Below are 17,500 nucleotides of genomic sequence, written 5' to 3' on the forward strand. Positions count from 1 at the left end.
CGGGAGCCGTCGGTCAGTGAGTGCTGAAGGAAAGCTCCAGCGCGGAGCCCGCACCCACCGGGGAGGTGTAGCCCTGCAGGCTGAGCGCCGGGAGCCGTCGGTCAGTGAGTGCTGAAGGAAAGCTCCAGCGCGGAGCCCGCACCCACCGGGGAGGTGTAGCCCTGCAGGCTGAGCGCCGGGAGCCGTCGGTCAGTGAGTGCTGAAGGAAAGCTCCAGCGCGGAGCCCGCACCCACCGGGGAGGTGTAGCCCTGCAGGCTGAGCGCCGGGAGCCGTCGGTCAGTGAGTGCTGAAGGAAAGCTCCAGCGCGGAGCCCGCACCCACCGGGGAGGTGTAGCCCTGCAGGCTGAGCGCCGGGAGCCGTCGGTCAGTGAGTGCTGAAGGAAAGCTCCAGCGCGGAGCCCGCACCCACCGGGGAGGTGTAGCCCTGCAGGCTGAGCGCCGGGAGCCGTCGGTCAGTGAGTGCTGAAGGAAAGCTCCAGCGCGGAGCCCGCACCCACCGGGGAGGTGTAGCCCTGCAGGCTGAGCGCCGGGAGCCGTCGGTCAGTGAGTGCTGAAGGAAAGCTCCAGCGCGGAGCCCGCACCCACCGGGGAGGTGTAGCCCTGCAGGCTGAGCGCCGGGAGCCGTCGGTCAGTGAGTGCTGAAGGAAAGCTCCAGCGCGGAGCCCGCACCCACCGGGGAGGTGTAGCCCTGCAGGCTGAGCGCCGGGAGCCGTCGGTCAGTGAGTGCTGAAGGAAAGCTCCAGCGCGGAGCCCGCACCCACCGGTGAGGTGTAGCCCTGCAGGCCGAGCGCTGGGAGCCGTCGGTCGTTCGGTCGGTCAGTCAGTGAGTGTGTGTGCTGAAGGAAAGCTCCAGCCCGGAGCCCGCACCCACCGGGGAGGAGTAGGCCTGCTGACTGAGCGCTGGGAGCCGTCGGTCGTTCGGTCGGTCAGAGAGTGAGTGTGTGTGCTGAAGGAGAGCTCCAGCCCGGAGCCCGCACCCACCGGGGAGGTGTAGCCCTGCAGGCTGAGCGCTGGGAGCCGTCGGTCGTTCGGTCGGTCAGAGAGTGAGTGTGTGTGCTGAAGGAGAGCTCCAGCCCGGAGCCCGCACCCACCGGGGAGGTGTAGCCCTGCAGGCTGAGCGCTGGGAGCCGTCGGTCGTTCGGTCGGTCAGTCAGTGAGTGTGTGTGCTGAAGGAAAGCTCCAGCCCGGAGCCCGCACCCACCGGGGAGGTGTAGCCCTGCAGGCTGAGCGCTGGGAGCCGTCGGTCGTTCGGTCGGTCAGTCAGTGAGTGTGTGTGCTCCAGCCCGGAGCCCGCACCCACCGGGGAGGTGTAGCCCTGCAGGCTGAGCGCTGGGAGCCGTCGGTCGGTCGGTCGGTCAGAGAGTGAGTGTGTGTGCTGAAGGGAAGCTCCAGCCCGGAGCCCGCACCCACCGGGGAGGTGTAGCCCTGCAGGCTGAGCGCTGGGAGCCGTCGGTCGTTCGGTCGGTCAGTCAGTGAGTGTGTGTGCTGAAGGAGAGCTCCAGCCCGGAGCCCGCACCCACCGGGGTGTGTAGCCCTGCAGGCTGAGCGCTGGGAGCCGTCGGTCGGTCAGTCAGTGAGTGTGTGTGCTGAAGGAAAGCTCCAGCCCGGCGTCCGTCCCCACCGGGGAGGAGTAGGCCTGCTGACTGAGCGCTGGGAGCCGTCGGTCGTTCGGTCGGTCAGAGAGTGAGTGTGTGTGCTGAAGGAGAGCTCCAGCCCGGAGCCCGCACCCACCGGGGTGTGTAGCCCTGCAGGCTGAGCGCTGGGAGCCGTCGGTCGGTCGGTCGGTCAGAGAGTGAGTGAGTGAGTGTGTGTGCTGAAGGGAAGCTCCAGCCCGGCGTCCGTCCCCACCGGGGAGTTGTGCCCGGGCCCGGGCCTCCTGCCGACGGACCGTGTGGCGCATTGTCCCGACTGCGGACTTTCTCCAGCAAAAAGGCGGAGGTGCAGTACCGCCATTTCGCCACACGAGGGACGGAATGGCACCCAACTGCCCCCTGGTGTCGAAAAAGCGCAAGGGCACCCGGGCCGGTCCGCCCCAGGCAGCGGCCGAGATGCAGCACCGGGGGCCCGGCCTGCCTGCCCTGGAGGTCAGCCTGCCAGCCCTGGAGGTCTGCCTTCCAGCCCTGGAGGTCAGCTATCCAGCCCTGGAGGTCTGCCTGCCTGCCTGCCTGCCCTGGAGGTCAGCCTGCCAGCCCTGGAGGTCTGCCTGTTAGCCCTGGAGGTCTGCTATCCAGCCCTGGAGGTCTGCTATCCAGCCCTGGTAGCAGCACTGCCAGCCCTGGAGGTCTGCCTGTTAGCCCTGGAGGTCTGCTATCCAGCCCTGGTAGCAGCACTGCCTGCCCTGGAGGTCTGCCTGCCTGCCTTCCAGCCCTGGAGGTCTGCTATCCAGCCCTGGTAGCAGCACTGCCTGCCCTGGAGGTCTGCCTGCCTGCCCTGGAGGTCTGCCTTCCAGCCCTGGAGGACAGCCTGCCTGCCCTGGTAGCAGCACTGCCTGCCTTCCAGCCCTGGAGGTCTGCCTGTTAGCCCTGGAGGTCTGCTATCCAGCCCTGGTAGCAGCACTGCCTGCCCTGGAGGTCTGCCTGTTAGCCCTGGAGGTCTGCTATCCAGCCCTGGTAGCAGCACTGCCTGCCCTGGAGGTCTGCCTGCCTGCCTTCCAGCCCTGGAGGTCTGCTATCCAGCCCTGGTAGCAGCACTGCCTGCCCTGGAGGTCTGCCTGCCTGCCCTGGAGGTCTGCCTTCCAGCCCTGGAGGTCTGCTATCCAGCCCTGGTAGCAGCACTGCCTGCCCTGGAGGTCTGCCTGCCTGCCTTCCAGCCCTGGAGGTCTGCTATCCAGCCCTGGTAGCAGCACTGCCTGCCCTGGAGGTCTGCCTGCCTGCCCTGGAGGTCTGCCTTCCAGCCCTGGAGGACAGCCTGCCTGCCCTGGTAGCAGCACTGCCTGCCTTCCAGCCCTGGAGGTCTGCCTGTTAGCCCTGGAGGTCTGCTATCCAGCCCTGGTAGCAGCACTGCCTGCCCTGGAGGTCTGCCTGCCTGCCCTGGAGGTCTGCCTGTTAGCCCTGGAGGTCAGCCTGTTAGCCCTGGAGGTCTGCTATCCAGCCCTGGAGGTCAGCTATCCAGCCCTGGAGGTCTGCCTGCCTGCCTGCCTGCCCTGGAGGTCAGCCTGCCAGCCCTGGAGGTCTGCCTGTTAGCCCTGGAGGTCTGCTATCCAGCCCTGGAGGTCTGCTATCCAGCCCTGGTAGCAGCACTGCCTGCCCTGGAGGTCTGCCTGCCTGCCCTGGAGGTCTGCCTTCCAGCCCTGGAGGACAGCCTGCCTGCCCTGGTAGCAGCACTGCCTGCCTTCCAGCCCTGGAGGTCTGCCTGTTAGCCCTGGAGGTCTGCTATCCAGCCCTGGTAGCAGCACTGCCTGCCCTGGAGGTCTGCCTGCCTGCCCTGGAGGTCTGCCTGTTAGCCCTGGAGGTCAGCCTGTTAGCCCTGGAGGTCTGCTATCCAGCCCTGGAGGTCAGCTATCCAGCCCTGGAGGTCTGCCTGCCTGCCCTGGAGGTCTGCCTGTTAGCCCTGGAGGTCTGCTATCCAGCCCTGGAGGTCTGCTATCCAGCCCTGGTAGCAGCACTGCCAGCCCTGGAGGTCTGCCTGTTAGCCCTGGAGGTCTGCTATCCAGCCCTGGTAGCAGCACTGCCTGCCCTGGAGGTCTGCCTGCCTGCCCTGGAGGTCTGCCTGTTAGCCCTGGAGGTCAGCCTGTTAGCCCTGGAGGTCTGCTATCCAGCCCTGGAGGTCAGCTATCCAGCCCTGGAGGTCTGCCTGCCTGCCCTGGAGGTCTGCCTGTTAGCCCTGGAGGTCTGCTATCCAGCCCTGGAGGTCTGCTATCCAGCCCTGGTAGCAGCACTGCCAGCCCTGGAGGTCTGCCTGTTAGCCCTGGAGGTCTGCTATCCAGCCCTGGTAGCAGCACTGCCTGCCCTGGAGGTCTGCCTGCCTGCCCTGGAGGTCTGCCTGTTAGCCCTGGAGGTCAGCCTGTTAGCCCTGGAGGTCTGCTATCCAGCCCTGGAGGTCAGCTATCCAGCCCTGGAGGTCTGCCTGCCTGCCTGCCTGCCCTGGAGGTCTGCCTGCCTGCCCTGGAGGTCAGCCTGTTAGCCCTGGAGGTCTGCCTGCCTGCCATCCAGCCCTGGCAGCAGCACTGCCTGCCCTGGTAGCAGCACTGCCTGCCCTGGAGGTCTGCTATCCAGCCCTGGTAGCAGCACTGCCTGCCCTGGAGGTCTGCTATCCAGCCCTGGAGGACAGCCTGCCTGCCCTGGTAGCAGCACTGCCTGCCTTCCAGCCCTGGAGGTCTGCCTGCCTGCCCTGGAGGTCAGCCTGTTAGCCCTGGAGGTCTGCCTGCCTGCCATCCAGCCCTGGCAGCAGCACTGCCTGCCCTGGTAGCAGCACTGCCTGCCCTGGAGGTCTGCTATCCAGCCCTGGTAGCAGCACTGCCTGCCCTGGAGGTCTGCCTGCCTGCCTGCCAGCCCTGGAGGTCTGCCTGTTAGCCCTGGAGGTCTGCTATCCAGCCCTGGAGGTCTGCCTGCCTGCCATCCAGCCCTGGCAGCAGCACTGCCTGCCCTGGTAGCAGCACTGCCTGCCCTGGAGGTCTGCTATCCAGCCCTGGAGGACAGCCTGCCTGCCCTGGTAGCAGCACTGCCTGCCCTGGAGGTCTGCTATCCAGCCCTGGAGGACAGCCTGCCTGCCCTGGTGGCAGCACTGCCTGCCCTGGAGGTCTGCTATCCAGCCCTGGAGGACAGCCTGCCTGCCCTGGTAGCAGCACTGCCTGCCCTGGAGGTCAGCCTGTTAGCCCTGGAGGTCTGCCTGCCTGCCCTGGAGGTCAGCCTGTTAGCCCTGGAGGTCTGCCTGCCTGCCATCCAGCCCTGGCAGCAGCACTGCCTGCCCTGGTAGCAGCACTGCCTGCCCTGGAGGTCTGCTATCCAGCCCTGGTAGCAGCACTGCCTGCCCTGGAGGTCTGCCTGCCTGCCTGCCAGCCCTGGAGGTCTGCCTGTTAGCCCTGGAGGTCTGCTATCCAGCCCTGGAGGTCTGCTATCCAGCCCTGGTAGCAGCACTGCCTGCCCTGGAGGTCAGCCTGTTAGCCCTGGAGGTCTGCCTGCCTGCCCTGGTAGCAGCACGGCCTACCTGCCTGCCTGCCCTCGAGGTCTGCCTGCCTGCCTGCCCTGGAGGTCAGCCTTCCAGCCCTGGCAGCAGCACGGCCTACCTGCCTGCCAGCCTGCCCTCCCCAGCCACACAGCCCTGCCTGCCTGCCTGCCAGCCCTGGAGGTCTCCCTGCCAGCCCTGGAGGTCTGCCTGCCTGCCTGCCTGCCTGCCTGCCTGCCCTGGAGGTCTGCCATCCTGCCTTCCAGCCCTGGAGGTCAGCCTGCCAGCCCTGGAGGTCAGCCTGTTAGCCCTGGAGGTCTGCTATCCAGCCCTGGAGGTCTGCCTGCCTGCCATCCAGCCCTGGCAGCAGCACTGCCTGCCCTGGTAGCAGCACTGCCTGCCCTGGAGGTCTGCTATCCAGCCCTGGAGGACAGCCTGCCTGCCCTGGTAGCAGCACTGCCTGCCCTGGAGGTCTGCTATCCAGCCCTGGAGGACAGCCTGCCTGCCCTGGTGGCAGCACTGCCTGCCCTGGAGGTCTGCTATCCAGCCCTGGAGGACAGCCTGCCTGCCCTGGTAGCAGCACTGCCTGCCCTGGAGGTCAGCCTGTTAGCCCTGGAGGTCTGCCTGCCTGCCCTGGAGGTCAGCCTGTTAGCCCTGGAGGTCTGCCTGCCTGCCATCCAGCCCTGGCAGCAGCACTGCCTGCCCTGGTAGCAGCACTGCCTGCCCTGGAGGTCTGCTATCCAGCCCTGGTAGCAGCACTGCCTGCCCTGGAGGTCTGCCTGCCTGCCTGCCAGCCCTGGAGGTCTGCCTGTTAGCCCTGGAGGTCTGCTATCCAGCCCTGGAGGTCTGCTATCCAGCCCTGGTAGCAGCACTGCCTGCCCTGGAGGTCAGCCTGTTAGCCCTGGAGGTCTGCCTGCCTGCCCTGGTAGCAGCACGGCCTACCTGCCTGCCTGCCCTCGAGGTCTGCCTGCCTGCCTGCCCTGGAGGTCAGCCTTCCAGCCCTGGCAGCAGCACGGCCTACCTGCCTGCCAGCCTGCCCTCCCCAGCCACACAGCCCTGCCTGCCTGCCTGCCAGCCCTGGAGGTCTCCCTGCCAGCCCTGGAGGTCTGCCTGCCTGCCTGCCTGCCTGCCTGCCTGCCCTGGAGGTCTGCCATCCTGCCTTCCAGCCCTGGAGGTCAGCCTGCCAGCCCTGGAGGTCAGCCTGTTAGCCCTGGAGGTCTGCCTGCCTGCCTGCCTGCCTGCCCTGGAGGTCAGCCTGCCAGCCCTGGAGGTCTGCCTGCCTGCCTGCCTGCCCTGGAGGTCAGCCTGCCAGCCCTGGCAGCAGCACGGCCTACCTGCCTGCCTGCCCTGGAGGTCTGCCTGCCTGCCTGCCCTGGAGGTCAGCCTTCCAGCCCTGGCAGCAGCACGGCCTACCTGCCTGCCAGCCTGCCCTCCCCAGCCACACAGCCCTGCCTGCCTGCCTGCCAGCCCTGGAGGTCTCCCTGCCAGCCCTGGAGGTCTGCCTGCCTGCCTGCCTGCCTGCCTGCCTGCCCTGGAGGTCTGCCATCCTGCCTTCCAGCCCTGGAGGTCAGCCTGCCAGCCCTGGAGGTCAGCCTGTTAGCCCTGGAGGTCTGCCTGCCTGCCTGCCTGCCTGCCCTGGAGGTCAGCCTGCCAGCCCTGGAGGTCTGCCTGCCTGCCTGCCTGCCCTGGAGGTCAGCCTGCCAGCCCTGGCAGCAGCACGGCCTACCTGCCTGCCTGCCCTGGAGGTCTGCCTGCCTGCCTGCCCTGGAGGTCAGCCTTCCAGCCCTGGCAGCAGCACGGCCTACCTGCCTGCCAGCCTGCCCTCCCCAGCCACACAGCCCTGCCTGCCTGCCTGCCAGCCCTGGAGGTCTCCCTGCCAGCCCTGGAGGTCTGCCTGCCTGCCTGCCTGCCTGCCTGCCTGCCCTGGAGGTCTGCCATCCTGCCTTCCAGCCCTGGAGGTCAGCCTGCCAGCCCTGGAGGTCAGCCTTCCAGCCCTGGCAGCAGCACGGCCTACCAGCCTGCCAGCCTGCCCTCCCCAGCCACACAGCCCTGCCTGCCTGCCTGCCTGCCCTGGAGGTCTGCCTGCCTGCCTGCTGCTGCTAGGCCGCTGCCCCGAGCCGCCGACCCCATCGACAGGAACACGAGAGAGTTTACAAGCGAGAGGAGGCCACATATTCGACACCTTTCGTGCTCGTTTTAGGGTCCTCTCCAGTCTGTTTGGACGTGTGTTATTCTGAATCTGCTGCTTTAACTCAAGGGATTCTGTCGTGATTGATGCCTTGTACTTCGCTGTATGTTTGCACTGGTGTTGTAAGTCGCCCTCTGTAAGATCATCATTTATTATCTGCCAAGAAATAAAGATCATCATAATGTTCCCCAACTTTCAGCTTCTGGGGAGTTTGTTCCAGAGTGTGACGACTCTCTCTCTATCACCATCTCTCTCTCCCTCTCCACCTCTCTCTCTCTCTCTCTCCCTCTCTCTATCTCTCCCTCTCTCTCACTGTGTGTGTGTGTGTGTGTGTGTGTGTGTGTGTGTGTACAGCAGTGTCCCTAGACGAGAGAGATATCCCTAGACGGGGAAATTACTTTCAAACTGCAGTACCGAAATGTGTCCGTTAGATGGCAGCATGCACCAAGGAATGAAGGAAAGTGCAAAACAAAATGAAAAGGCACATCGCCTGGGCGAAAAATAATCGTAACAAATCAACGGGGGCATTTCTCGGAAAACTAACACCGGGGCAGTGCTCAGGGGGGTCCCACCTCGTGGCCACCCGGTTTGGGGGGCCATCGGGGCCGGCTGAAGAATCGCCCATACTCTGCCATAGGCAGCCCACGGTCCATCCGATCAGAGCAATGCCGGGCGGCCGGCAACCTATGGATCATAACACATCAACGGAGGCATGATAAGAGCATCTTTTATTATCTGCCAAGAAATATAGACCATCACAATGTTCCCCAACTTTCAGCTTCTACCACATCGCTGGGGAGTTTATTCCACTGTGTGACTACTCTCTCTCTATCTCTCTCTCTCTCTCTCTCTCTCTCTGTGTGTGTGTGTGTGTGTGTGTGTGTGTGTGTGTGTGTGTGTGTGTACAGCAGTGTCTCCGGTTTTCCTTTTGGAATGCCTTGAAGCCGGGGGGGCTTTGCACTCATGAGAACATAGGGTGTCCTTGCCCTCCTTTCGCAGCCCAGGGCATTGAGAGATCCCTAGACGGGGAAATTACTTTCAAACTGCAGTACCGAAATGTGTCCGTTAGATGGTAGCATGCACCAAGGAATGAAGGAAAGTGCAAAACAAAATGAAAAGGCACATCGCCTGGGCGAAAAATAATCATAACAAATCAACGGGGGCATTTCTCGGAAAACTAACACCGGGGCAGTGCTCAGGGGGGTCCCACCTCGTGGCCACCCGGTTTGGGGGGCGATCGGGGCCGGTTCCGAAAATCGCTAAATCTCCCATAGCCAGCCCACGCTCCATCCGATAGAGCACTGCCGGGCGGCCGGCCGGCAACTACGGATCATAACAAATCAACGGGGGCATTTCTCGGAAAACTAACACCGGGGCAGTGCTCAGGGGGGTCCCACCTCGTGGCCACCCGGTTTGGGGGGCGATCGGGGCCGGTTCCGAAAATCGCTAAATCTCCCATAGCCAGCCCACGCTCCATCCGATAGAGCACTGCCGGGCGGCCGGCCGGCAACTACGGATCATAACAAATCAACGGGGGCATTTCTCCGAAAACTAACACCGGGGCAGTGCTCAGGGGGGTCCCACCTCGTGGCCACCCGGTTTGGGGGGCGATCGGGGCCGGTTCCGAAAATCGCTAAATCTCCCATAGCCAGCCCACGCTCCATCCGATAGAGCACTGCCGGGCGGCCGGCCGGCAACTACGGATCATAACAAATCAACGGGGGCATTTCTCCGAAAACTAACACCGGGGCAGTGCTCAGGGGGGTCCCACCTCGTGGCCACCCGGTTTGGGGGGCGATCGGGGCCGGTTCCGAAAATCGCTAAATCTCCCATAGCCAGCCCACGCTCCATCCGATAGAGCACTGCCGGGCGGCCGGCCGGCAACTACGGATCATAACAAATCAACGGGGGCATTTCTCGGAAAACTAACACCGGGGCAGTGCTCAGGGGGGTCCCACCTCGTGGCCACCCGGTTTGGGGGGCGATCGGGGCCGGTTCCGAAAATCGCTAAATCTCCCATAGCCAGCCCACGCTCCATCCGATAGAGCACTGCCGGGCGGCCGGCCGGCAACTACGGATCATAACAAATCAACGGGGGCATTTCTCGGAAAACTAACACCGGGGCAGTGCTCAGGGGGGTCCCACCTCGTGGCCACCCGGTTTGGGGGGCGATCGGGGCCGGTTCCGAAAATCGCTAAATCTCCCATAGCCAGCCCACGCTCCATCCGATAGAGCACTGCCGGGCGGCCGGCCGGCAACTACGGATCATAACAAATCAACGGGGGCATTTCTCCGAAAACTAACACCGGGGCAGTGCTCAGGGGGGTCCCACCTCGTGGCCACCCGGTTTGGGGGGCGATCGGGGCCGGTTCCGAAAATCGCTAAATCTCCCATAGCCAGCCCACGCTCCATCCGATAGAGCACTGCCGGGCGGCCGGCCGGCAACTACGGATCATAACAAATCAACGGGGGCATTTCTCCGAAAACTAACACCGGGGCAGTGCTCAGGGGGGTCCCACCTCGTGGCCACCCGGTTTGGGGGGCGATCGGGGCCGGTTCCGAAAATCGCTAAATCTCCCATAGCCAGCCCACGCTCCATCCGATAGAGCACTGCCGGGCGGCCGGCCGGCAACTACGGATCATAACAAATCAACGGGGGCATTTCTCCGAAAACTAACACCGGGGCAGTGCTCAGGGGGGTCCCACCTCGTGGCCACCCGGTTTGGGGGGCGATCGGGGCCGGTTCCGAAAATCGCTAAATCTCCCATAGCCAGCACACGCTCCATCCGATAGAGCACTGCCGGGCGGCCGGCCGGCAACTACGGATCATAACAAATCAACGGGGGCATTTCTCCGAAAACTAACACCGGGGCAGTGCTCAGGGGGGTCCCACCTCGTGGCCACCCGGTTTGGGGGGCGATCGGGGCCGGTTCCGAAAATCGCTAAATCTCCCATAGCCAGCCCACGCTCCATCCGATAGAGCACTGCCGGGCGGCCGGCCGGCAACTACGGATCATAACAAATCAACGGGGGCATTTCTCCGAAAACTAACACCGGGGCAGTGCTCAGGGGGGTCCCACCTCGTGGCCACCCGGTTTGGGGGGCGATCGGGGCCGGTTCCGAAAATCGCTAAATCTCCCATAGCCAGCCCACGCTCCATCCGATAGAGCAATGCCGGGCGGCCGGCCGGCAACTACGGATCATAACAAATCAACGGGGGCATTTCTCCGAAAACTAACACCGGGGCAGTGCTCAGGGGGGTCCCACCTCGTGGCCACCCGGGTCTGGGACCGATGGGAGCACTTTAAAATTTTCGAGTCAGGGGACCAGACGGCCGAGTGAAAAACTTTGAAAAATATTCTATCTCCTCACTCCCATTGACTTTACATTAGGGCGACCAGGCGGCCGGCGGAAAAAAAATCATAACAAATCAACGGGGGCATTTCTCCGAAAACTAACACCGGGGCAGTGCTCAGGGGGGTCCCACCTCGTGGCCACCCGGGTCTGGGACCGATGGGAGCACTTTAAAATTTTCGAGTCAGGGGACCAGACGGCCGAGTGAAAAACTTTGAAAAATATTCTATCTCCTCACTCCCATTGACTTTACATTAGGGCGACCAGGCGGCCGGCGGAAAAAAAATCATAACAAATCAACGGGGGCATTTCTCCGAAAACTAACACCGGGGCTGTGCTCAGGGGGCTCCCAGCTATCAGCCACCCTATCCCGGGACCGATGGGAGCACTTTAAAATTTTCGAGTCAGGGGACCAGACGGCCGAGTGAAAAACTTTGAAAAATATTCTATCTCCTCACTCCCATTGACTTTACATTAGGGCGACCAGGCGGCCGGCGGAAAAAAAATCATAACAAATCAACGGGGGCATTTCTCCGAAAACTAACACCGGGGCTGTGCTCAGGGGGCTCCCAGCTATCAGCCACCCTATCCCGGGACCGATGGGAGCACTTTAAAATTTTCGAGTCAGGGGACCAGACGGCCGAGTGAAAAACTTTGAAAAATATTCTATCTCCTCACTCCCATTGACTTTACATTAGGGCGACCAGGCGGCCGGCGGAAAAAAAATCATAACAAATCAACGGGGGCATTTCTCCGAAAACTAACACCGGGGCTGTGCTCAGGGGGCTCCCAGCTATCAGCCCCCCGGGTCTGGGGGCATTGTTTTTCTTTTTAATCATTTTGAGCATTTCCCCCAGTTTAGAGATGTGTGCCCCTAGACAACCCATTGAGAATAACTATGAAATGTTCTGAAGTTTTGATTTTCAAATGTCGGTGAAAATTGAAAAACGTCATATATTCTTCAAAGGAAGCATGGGGCGATGGTAGGGAGAGTCCCCGCAGCGTGCCTCGGCGGCGATGGGAGCGTTTTCGATGTCCCCGTCCCCCCCCCATAGGGATAGAAGGGGAGTTAGGTGACCAGGCGTCCCGGGTCCCAAAAATCGAAAAATTAATATAGAATGCTTTTTAATCCAGAAATAAAGTAGGGGGCAGTCCTGGTGAGAGTCCCAGCCACAGCCCCAGTGTGTTTTGGAGCCGTTTGGGGCCGGGTGAAAAACTTTGAAAAATGTTCTATCTCCTCACTCCCATTGACTTTACATTAGGGCGACCAGGCGGCCGGCGGAAAAAAAATCATAACAAATCAACGGGGGCATTTCTCCGAAAACTAACACCGGGGCAGTGCTCAGGGGGGTCCCACCTCGTGGCCACCCGGGTCTGGGACCGATGGGAGCACTTTAAAATTTTCGAGTCAGGGGACCAGACGGCCGAGTGAAAAACTTTGAAAAATATTCTATCTCCTCACTCCCATTGACTTTACATTAGGGCGACCAGGCGGCCGGCGGAAAAAAAATCATAACAAATCAACGGGGGCATTTCTCCGAAAACTAACACCGGGGCTGTGCTCAGGGGGCTCCCAGCTATCAGCCACCCTATCCCGGGACCGATGGGAGCACTTTAAAATTTTCGAGTCAGGGGACCAGACGGCCGAGTGAAAAACTTTGAAAAATATTCTATCTCCTCACTCCCATTGACTTTACATTAGGGCGACCAGGCGGCCGGCGGAAAAAAAATCATAACAAATCAACGGGGGCATTTCTCCGAAAACTAACACCGGGGCTGTGCTCAGGGGGCTCCCAGCTATCAGCCACCCTATCCCGGGACCGATGGGAGCACTTTAAAATTTTCGAGTCAGGGGACCAGACGGCCGAGTGAAAAACTTTGAAAAATATTCTATCTCCTCACTCCCATTGACTTTACATTAGGGCGACCAGGCGGCCGGCGGAAAAAAAATCATAACAAATCAACGGGGGCATTTCTCCGAAAACTAACACCGGGGCTGTGCTCAGGGGGCTCCCAGCTATCAGCCCCCCGGGTCTGGGGGCATTGTTTTTCTTTTTAATCATTTTGAGCATTTCCCCCAGTTTAGAGATGTGTGCCCCTAGACAACCCATTGAGAATAACTATGAAATGTTCTGAAGTTTTGATTTTCAAATGTCGGTGAAAATTGAAAAACGTCATATATTCTTCAAAGGAAGCATGGGGCGATGGTAGGGAGAGTCCCCGCAGCGTGCCTCGGCGGCGATGGGAGCGTTTTCGATGTCCCCGTCCCCCCCCCATAGGGATAGAAGGGGAGTTAGGTGACCAGGCGTCCCGGGTCCCAAAAATCGAAAAATTAATATAGAATGCTTTTTAATCCAGAAATAAAGTAGGGGGCAGTCCTGGTGAGAGTCCCAGCCACAGCCCCAGTGTGTTTTGGAGCCGTTTGGGGCCGGGTGAAAAACTTTGAAAAATGTTCTATCTCCTCACTCCCATTGACTTTACATTAGGGCGACCAGGCGGCCGGCGGAAAAAAAATCATAACAAATCAACGGGGGCATTTCTCCGAAAACTAACACCGGGGCTGTGCTCAGGGGGCTCCCAGCTATCAGCCACCCTATCCCGGGACCGATGGGAGCACTTTAAAATTTTCGAGTCAGGGGACCAGGCGGCCGAGTGAAAAACTTTGAAAAATTTTCTATCTCCTCACTCCCATTGACTTTGCATTAGGGCGACCAGGCGGCCGGCGGAAAAAAAATCATAACAAATCAACGGGGGCATTTCTCGGAAAACTAACACCGGGGCAGTGCTCAGGGGGGTCCCACCTCGTGGCCACCCGGTTTGGGGGGCCATCGGGGCCGGCTGAAGAATCGCCCATACTCTGCCATAGGCAGCCCACGGTCCATCCGATCAGAGCAATGCCGGGCGGCCGGCAACCTATGGATCATAACACATCAACGGAGGCATGATAAGAGCATCTTTTATTATCTGCCAAGAAATATAGACCATCACAATGTTCCCCAACTTTCAGCTTCTACCACATCGCTGGGGAGTTTATTCCACTGTGTGACTACTCTCTCTCTATCTCTCTCTCTCTCTCTCTCTCTCTCTGTGTGTGTGTGTGTGTGTGTGTGTGTGTGTGTGTGTGTGTGTGTGTACAGCAGTGTCTCCGGTTTTCCTTTTGGAATGCCTTGAAGCCGGGGGGGCTTTGCACTCATGAGAACATAGGGTGTCCTTGCCCTCCTTTCGCAGCCCAGGGCATTGAGAGATCCCTAGACGGGGAAATTACTTTCAAACTGCAGTACCGAAATGTGTCCGTTAGATGGTAGCATGCACCAAGGAATGAAGGAAAGTGCAAAACAAAATGAAAAGGCACATCGCCTGGGCGAAAAATAATCGTAACAAATCAACGGGGGCATTTCTCGGAAAACTAACACCGGGGCAGTGCTCAGGGGGGTCCCACCTCGTGGCCACCCGGTTTGGGGGGCCATCGGGGCCGGCTGAAGAATCGCCCATACTCTGCCATAGGCAGCCCACGGTCCATCCGATCAGAGCAATGCCGGGCGGCCGGCAACCTATGGATCATAACACATCAACGGAGGCATGATAAGAGCATCTTTTATTATCTGCCAAGAAATATAGACCATCACAATGTTCCCCAACTTTCAGCTTCTACCACATCGCTGGGGAGTTTATTCCACTGTGTGACTACTCTCTCTCTCTCTGTGTGTGTGTGTGTGTGTGTGTGTGTGTGTGTGTGTGTGTGTGTGTGTGTACAGCAGTGTCTCCGGTTTTCCTTTTGGAATGCCTTGAAGCCGGGGGGGCTTTGCACTCATGAGAACATAGGGTGTCCTTGCCCTCCTTTCGCAGCCCAGGGCATTGAGAGATCCCTAGACGGGGAAATTACTTTCAAACTGCAGTACCGAAATGTGTCCGTTAGATGGTAGCATGCACCAAGGAATGAAGGAAAGTGCAAAACAAAATGAAAAGGCACATCGCCTGGGCGAAAAATAATCATAACAAATCAACGGGGGCATTTCTCGGAAAACTAACACCGGGGCAGTGCTCAGGGGGGTCCCACCTCGTGGCCACCCGGTTTGGGGGGCGATCGGGGCCGGTTCCGAAAATCGCTAAATCTCCCATAGCCAGCCCACGCTCCATCCGATAGAGCAATGCCGGGCGGCCGGCCGGCAACTACGGATCATAACAAATCAACGGGGGCATTTCTCGGAAAACTAACACCGGGGCAGTGCTCAGGGGGGTCCCACCTCGTGGCCACCCGGTTTGGGGGGCGATCGGGGCCGGTTCCGAAAATCGCTAAATCTCCCATAGCCAGCCCACGCTCCATCCGATAGAGCACTGCCGGGCGGCCGGCCGGCAACTACGGATCATAACAAATCAACGGGGGCATTTCTCGGAAAACTAACACCGGGGCAGTGCTCAGGGGGGTCCCACCTCGTGGCCACCCGGTTTGGGGGGCGATCGGGGCCGGTTCCGAAAATCGCTAAATCTCCCATAGCCAGCCCACGCTCCATCCGATAGAGCACTGCCGGGCGGCCGGCCGGCAACTACGGATCATAACAAATCAACGGGGGCATTTCTCGGAAAACTAACACCGGGGCAGTGCTCAGGGGGGTCCCACCTCGTGGCCACCCGGTTTGGGGGGCGATCGGGGCCGGTTCCGAAAATCGCTAAATCTCCCATAGCCAGCCCACGCTCCATCCGATAGAGCACTGCCGGGCGGCCGGCCGGCAACTACGGATCATAACAAATCAACGGGGGCATTTCTCGGAAAACTAACACCGGGGCAGTGCTCAGGGGGGTCCCACCTCGTGGCCACCCGGTTTGGGGGGCGATCGGGGCCGGTTCCGAAAATCGCTAAATCTCCCATAGCCAGCCCACGCTCCATCCGATAGAGCAATGCCGGGCGGCCGGCCGGCAACTACGGATCATAACAAATCAACGGGGGCATTTCTCGGAAAACTAACACCGGGGCAGTGCTCAGGGGGGTCCCACCTCGTGGCCACCCGGTTTGGGGGGCGATCGGGGCCGGTTCCGAAAATCGCTAAATCTCCCATAGCCAGCACACGCTCCATCCGATAGAGCAATGCCGGGCGGCCGGCCGGCAACTACGGATCATAACAAATCAACGGGGGCATTTCTCCGAAAACTAACACCGGGGCTGTGCTCAGGGGGCTCCCAGCTATCAGCCACCCTATCCCGGGACCGATGGGAGCACTTTAAAATTTTCGAGTCAGGGGACCAGACGGCCGAGTGAAAAACTTTGAAAAATATTCTATCTCCTCACTCCCATTGACTTTACATTAGGGCGACCAGGCGGCCGGCGGAAAAAAAATCATAACAAATCAACGGGGGCATTTCTCCGAAAACTAACACCGGGGCTGTGCTCAGGGGGCTCCCAGCTATCAGCCACCCTATCCCGGGACCGATGGGAGCACTTTAAAATTTTCGAGTCAGGGGACCAGACGGCCGAGTGAAAAACTTTGAAAAATATTCTATCTCCTCACTCCCATTGACTTTACATTAGGGCGACCAGGCGGCCGGCGGAAAAAAAATCATAACAAATCAACGGGGGCATTTCTCCGAAAACTAACACCGGGGCTGTGCTCAGGGGGCTCCCAGCTATCAGCCACCCTATCCCGGGACCGATGGGAGCACTTTAAAATTTTCGAGTCAGGGGACCAGACGGCCGAGTGAAAAACTTTGAAAAATATTCTATCTCCTCACTCCCATTGACTTTACATTAGGGCGACCAGGCGGCCGGCGGAAAAAAAATCATAACAAATCAACGGGGGCATTTCTCCGAAAACTATCACCGGGGCTGTGCTCAGGGGGCTCCCAGCTATCAGCCCCCCGGGTCTGGGGGCATTGTTTTTCTTTTTAATCATTTTGAGCATTTCCCCCAGTTTAGAGATGTGTGCCCCTAGACAACCCATTGAGAATAACTATGAAATGTTCTGAAGTTTTGATTTTCAAATGTCGGTGAAAATTGAAAAACGTCATATATTCTTCAAAGGAAGCATGGGGCGATGGTAGGGAGAGTCCCCGCAGCGTGCCTCGGCGGCGATGGGAGCGTTTTCGATGTCCCCGTCCCCCCCCCATAGGGATAGAAGGGGAGTTAGGTGACCAGGCGTCCCGGGTCCCAAAAATCGAAAAATTAATATAGAATGCTTTTTAATCCAGAAATAAAGTAGGGGGCAGTCCTGGTGAGAGTCCCAGCCACAGCCCCAGTGTGTTTTGGAGCCGTTTGGGGCCGGGTGAAAAACTTTGAAAAATGTTCTATCTCCTCACTCCCATTGACTTTGCATTAGGGCGACCAGGCGGCCGGCGGGAAAACAATCATAACAAATCAACGGAGGCATTTCTCCGAAAACTAACACCGGGGCAGTGCTCAGGGGGCTCCCAGCTATCAGCCACCCTATCCCGGGACCGATGGGAGCACTTTAAAATTTTCGAGTTAGGGGACCAGGCGGCCGAGTGAAAAACTTTGAAAAATTTTCTATCTCCTCACTCCCATTGACTTTGCATTAGGGCGACCAGGCGGCCGGCGGAAAAAAAATCATAACAAATCAACGGGGGCATTTCTCCGAAAACTAACACCGGGGCAGTGCTCAGGGGGCTCCCAGCTATCAGCCACCCTATCCCGGGACCGATGGGAGCACTTTAAAATTTTCGAGTTAGGGGACCAGGCGGCCGAGTGAAAAACTTAGAAAAATTTTCTATCTCCCCTAGGTGACCAGGCAGCCGGAGCTGATTTTTCTGACCCCTAAAACAATTATTAAAAGGTATTTTTTCGCCAAACTAAGACTTTTAAAATTCAAATAGGATGATTATCTACTGCCCCAGTGGGTTTTTGA

This window comes from Amia ocellicauda, unplaced genomic scaffold, assembly GCF_036373705.1.
Source record: "Amia ocellicauda isolate fAmiCal2 unplaced genomic scaffold, fAmiCal2.hap1 HAP1_SCAFFOLD_115, whole genome shotgun sequence".
In the NCBI taxonomy this organism is placed as follows: domain Eukaryota; kingdom Metazoa; phylum Chordata; class Actinopteri; order Amiiformes; family Amiidae; genus Amia; species Amia ocellicauda.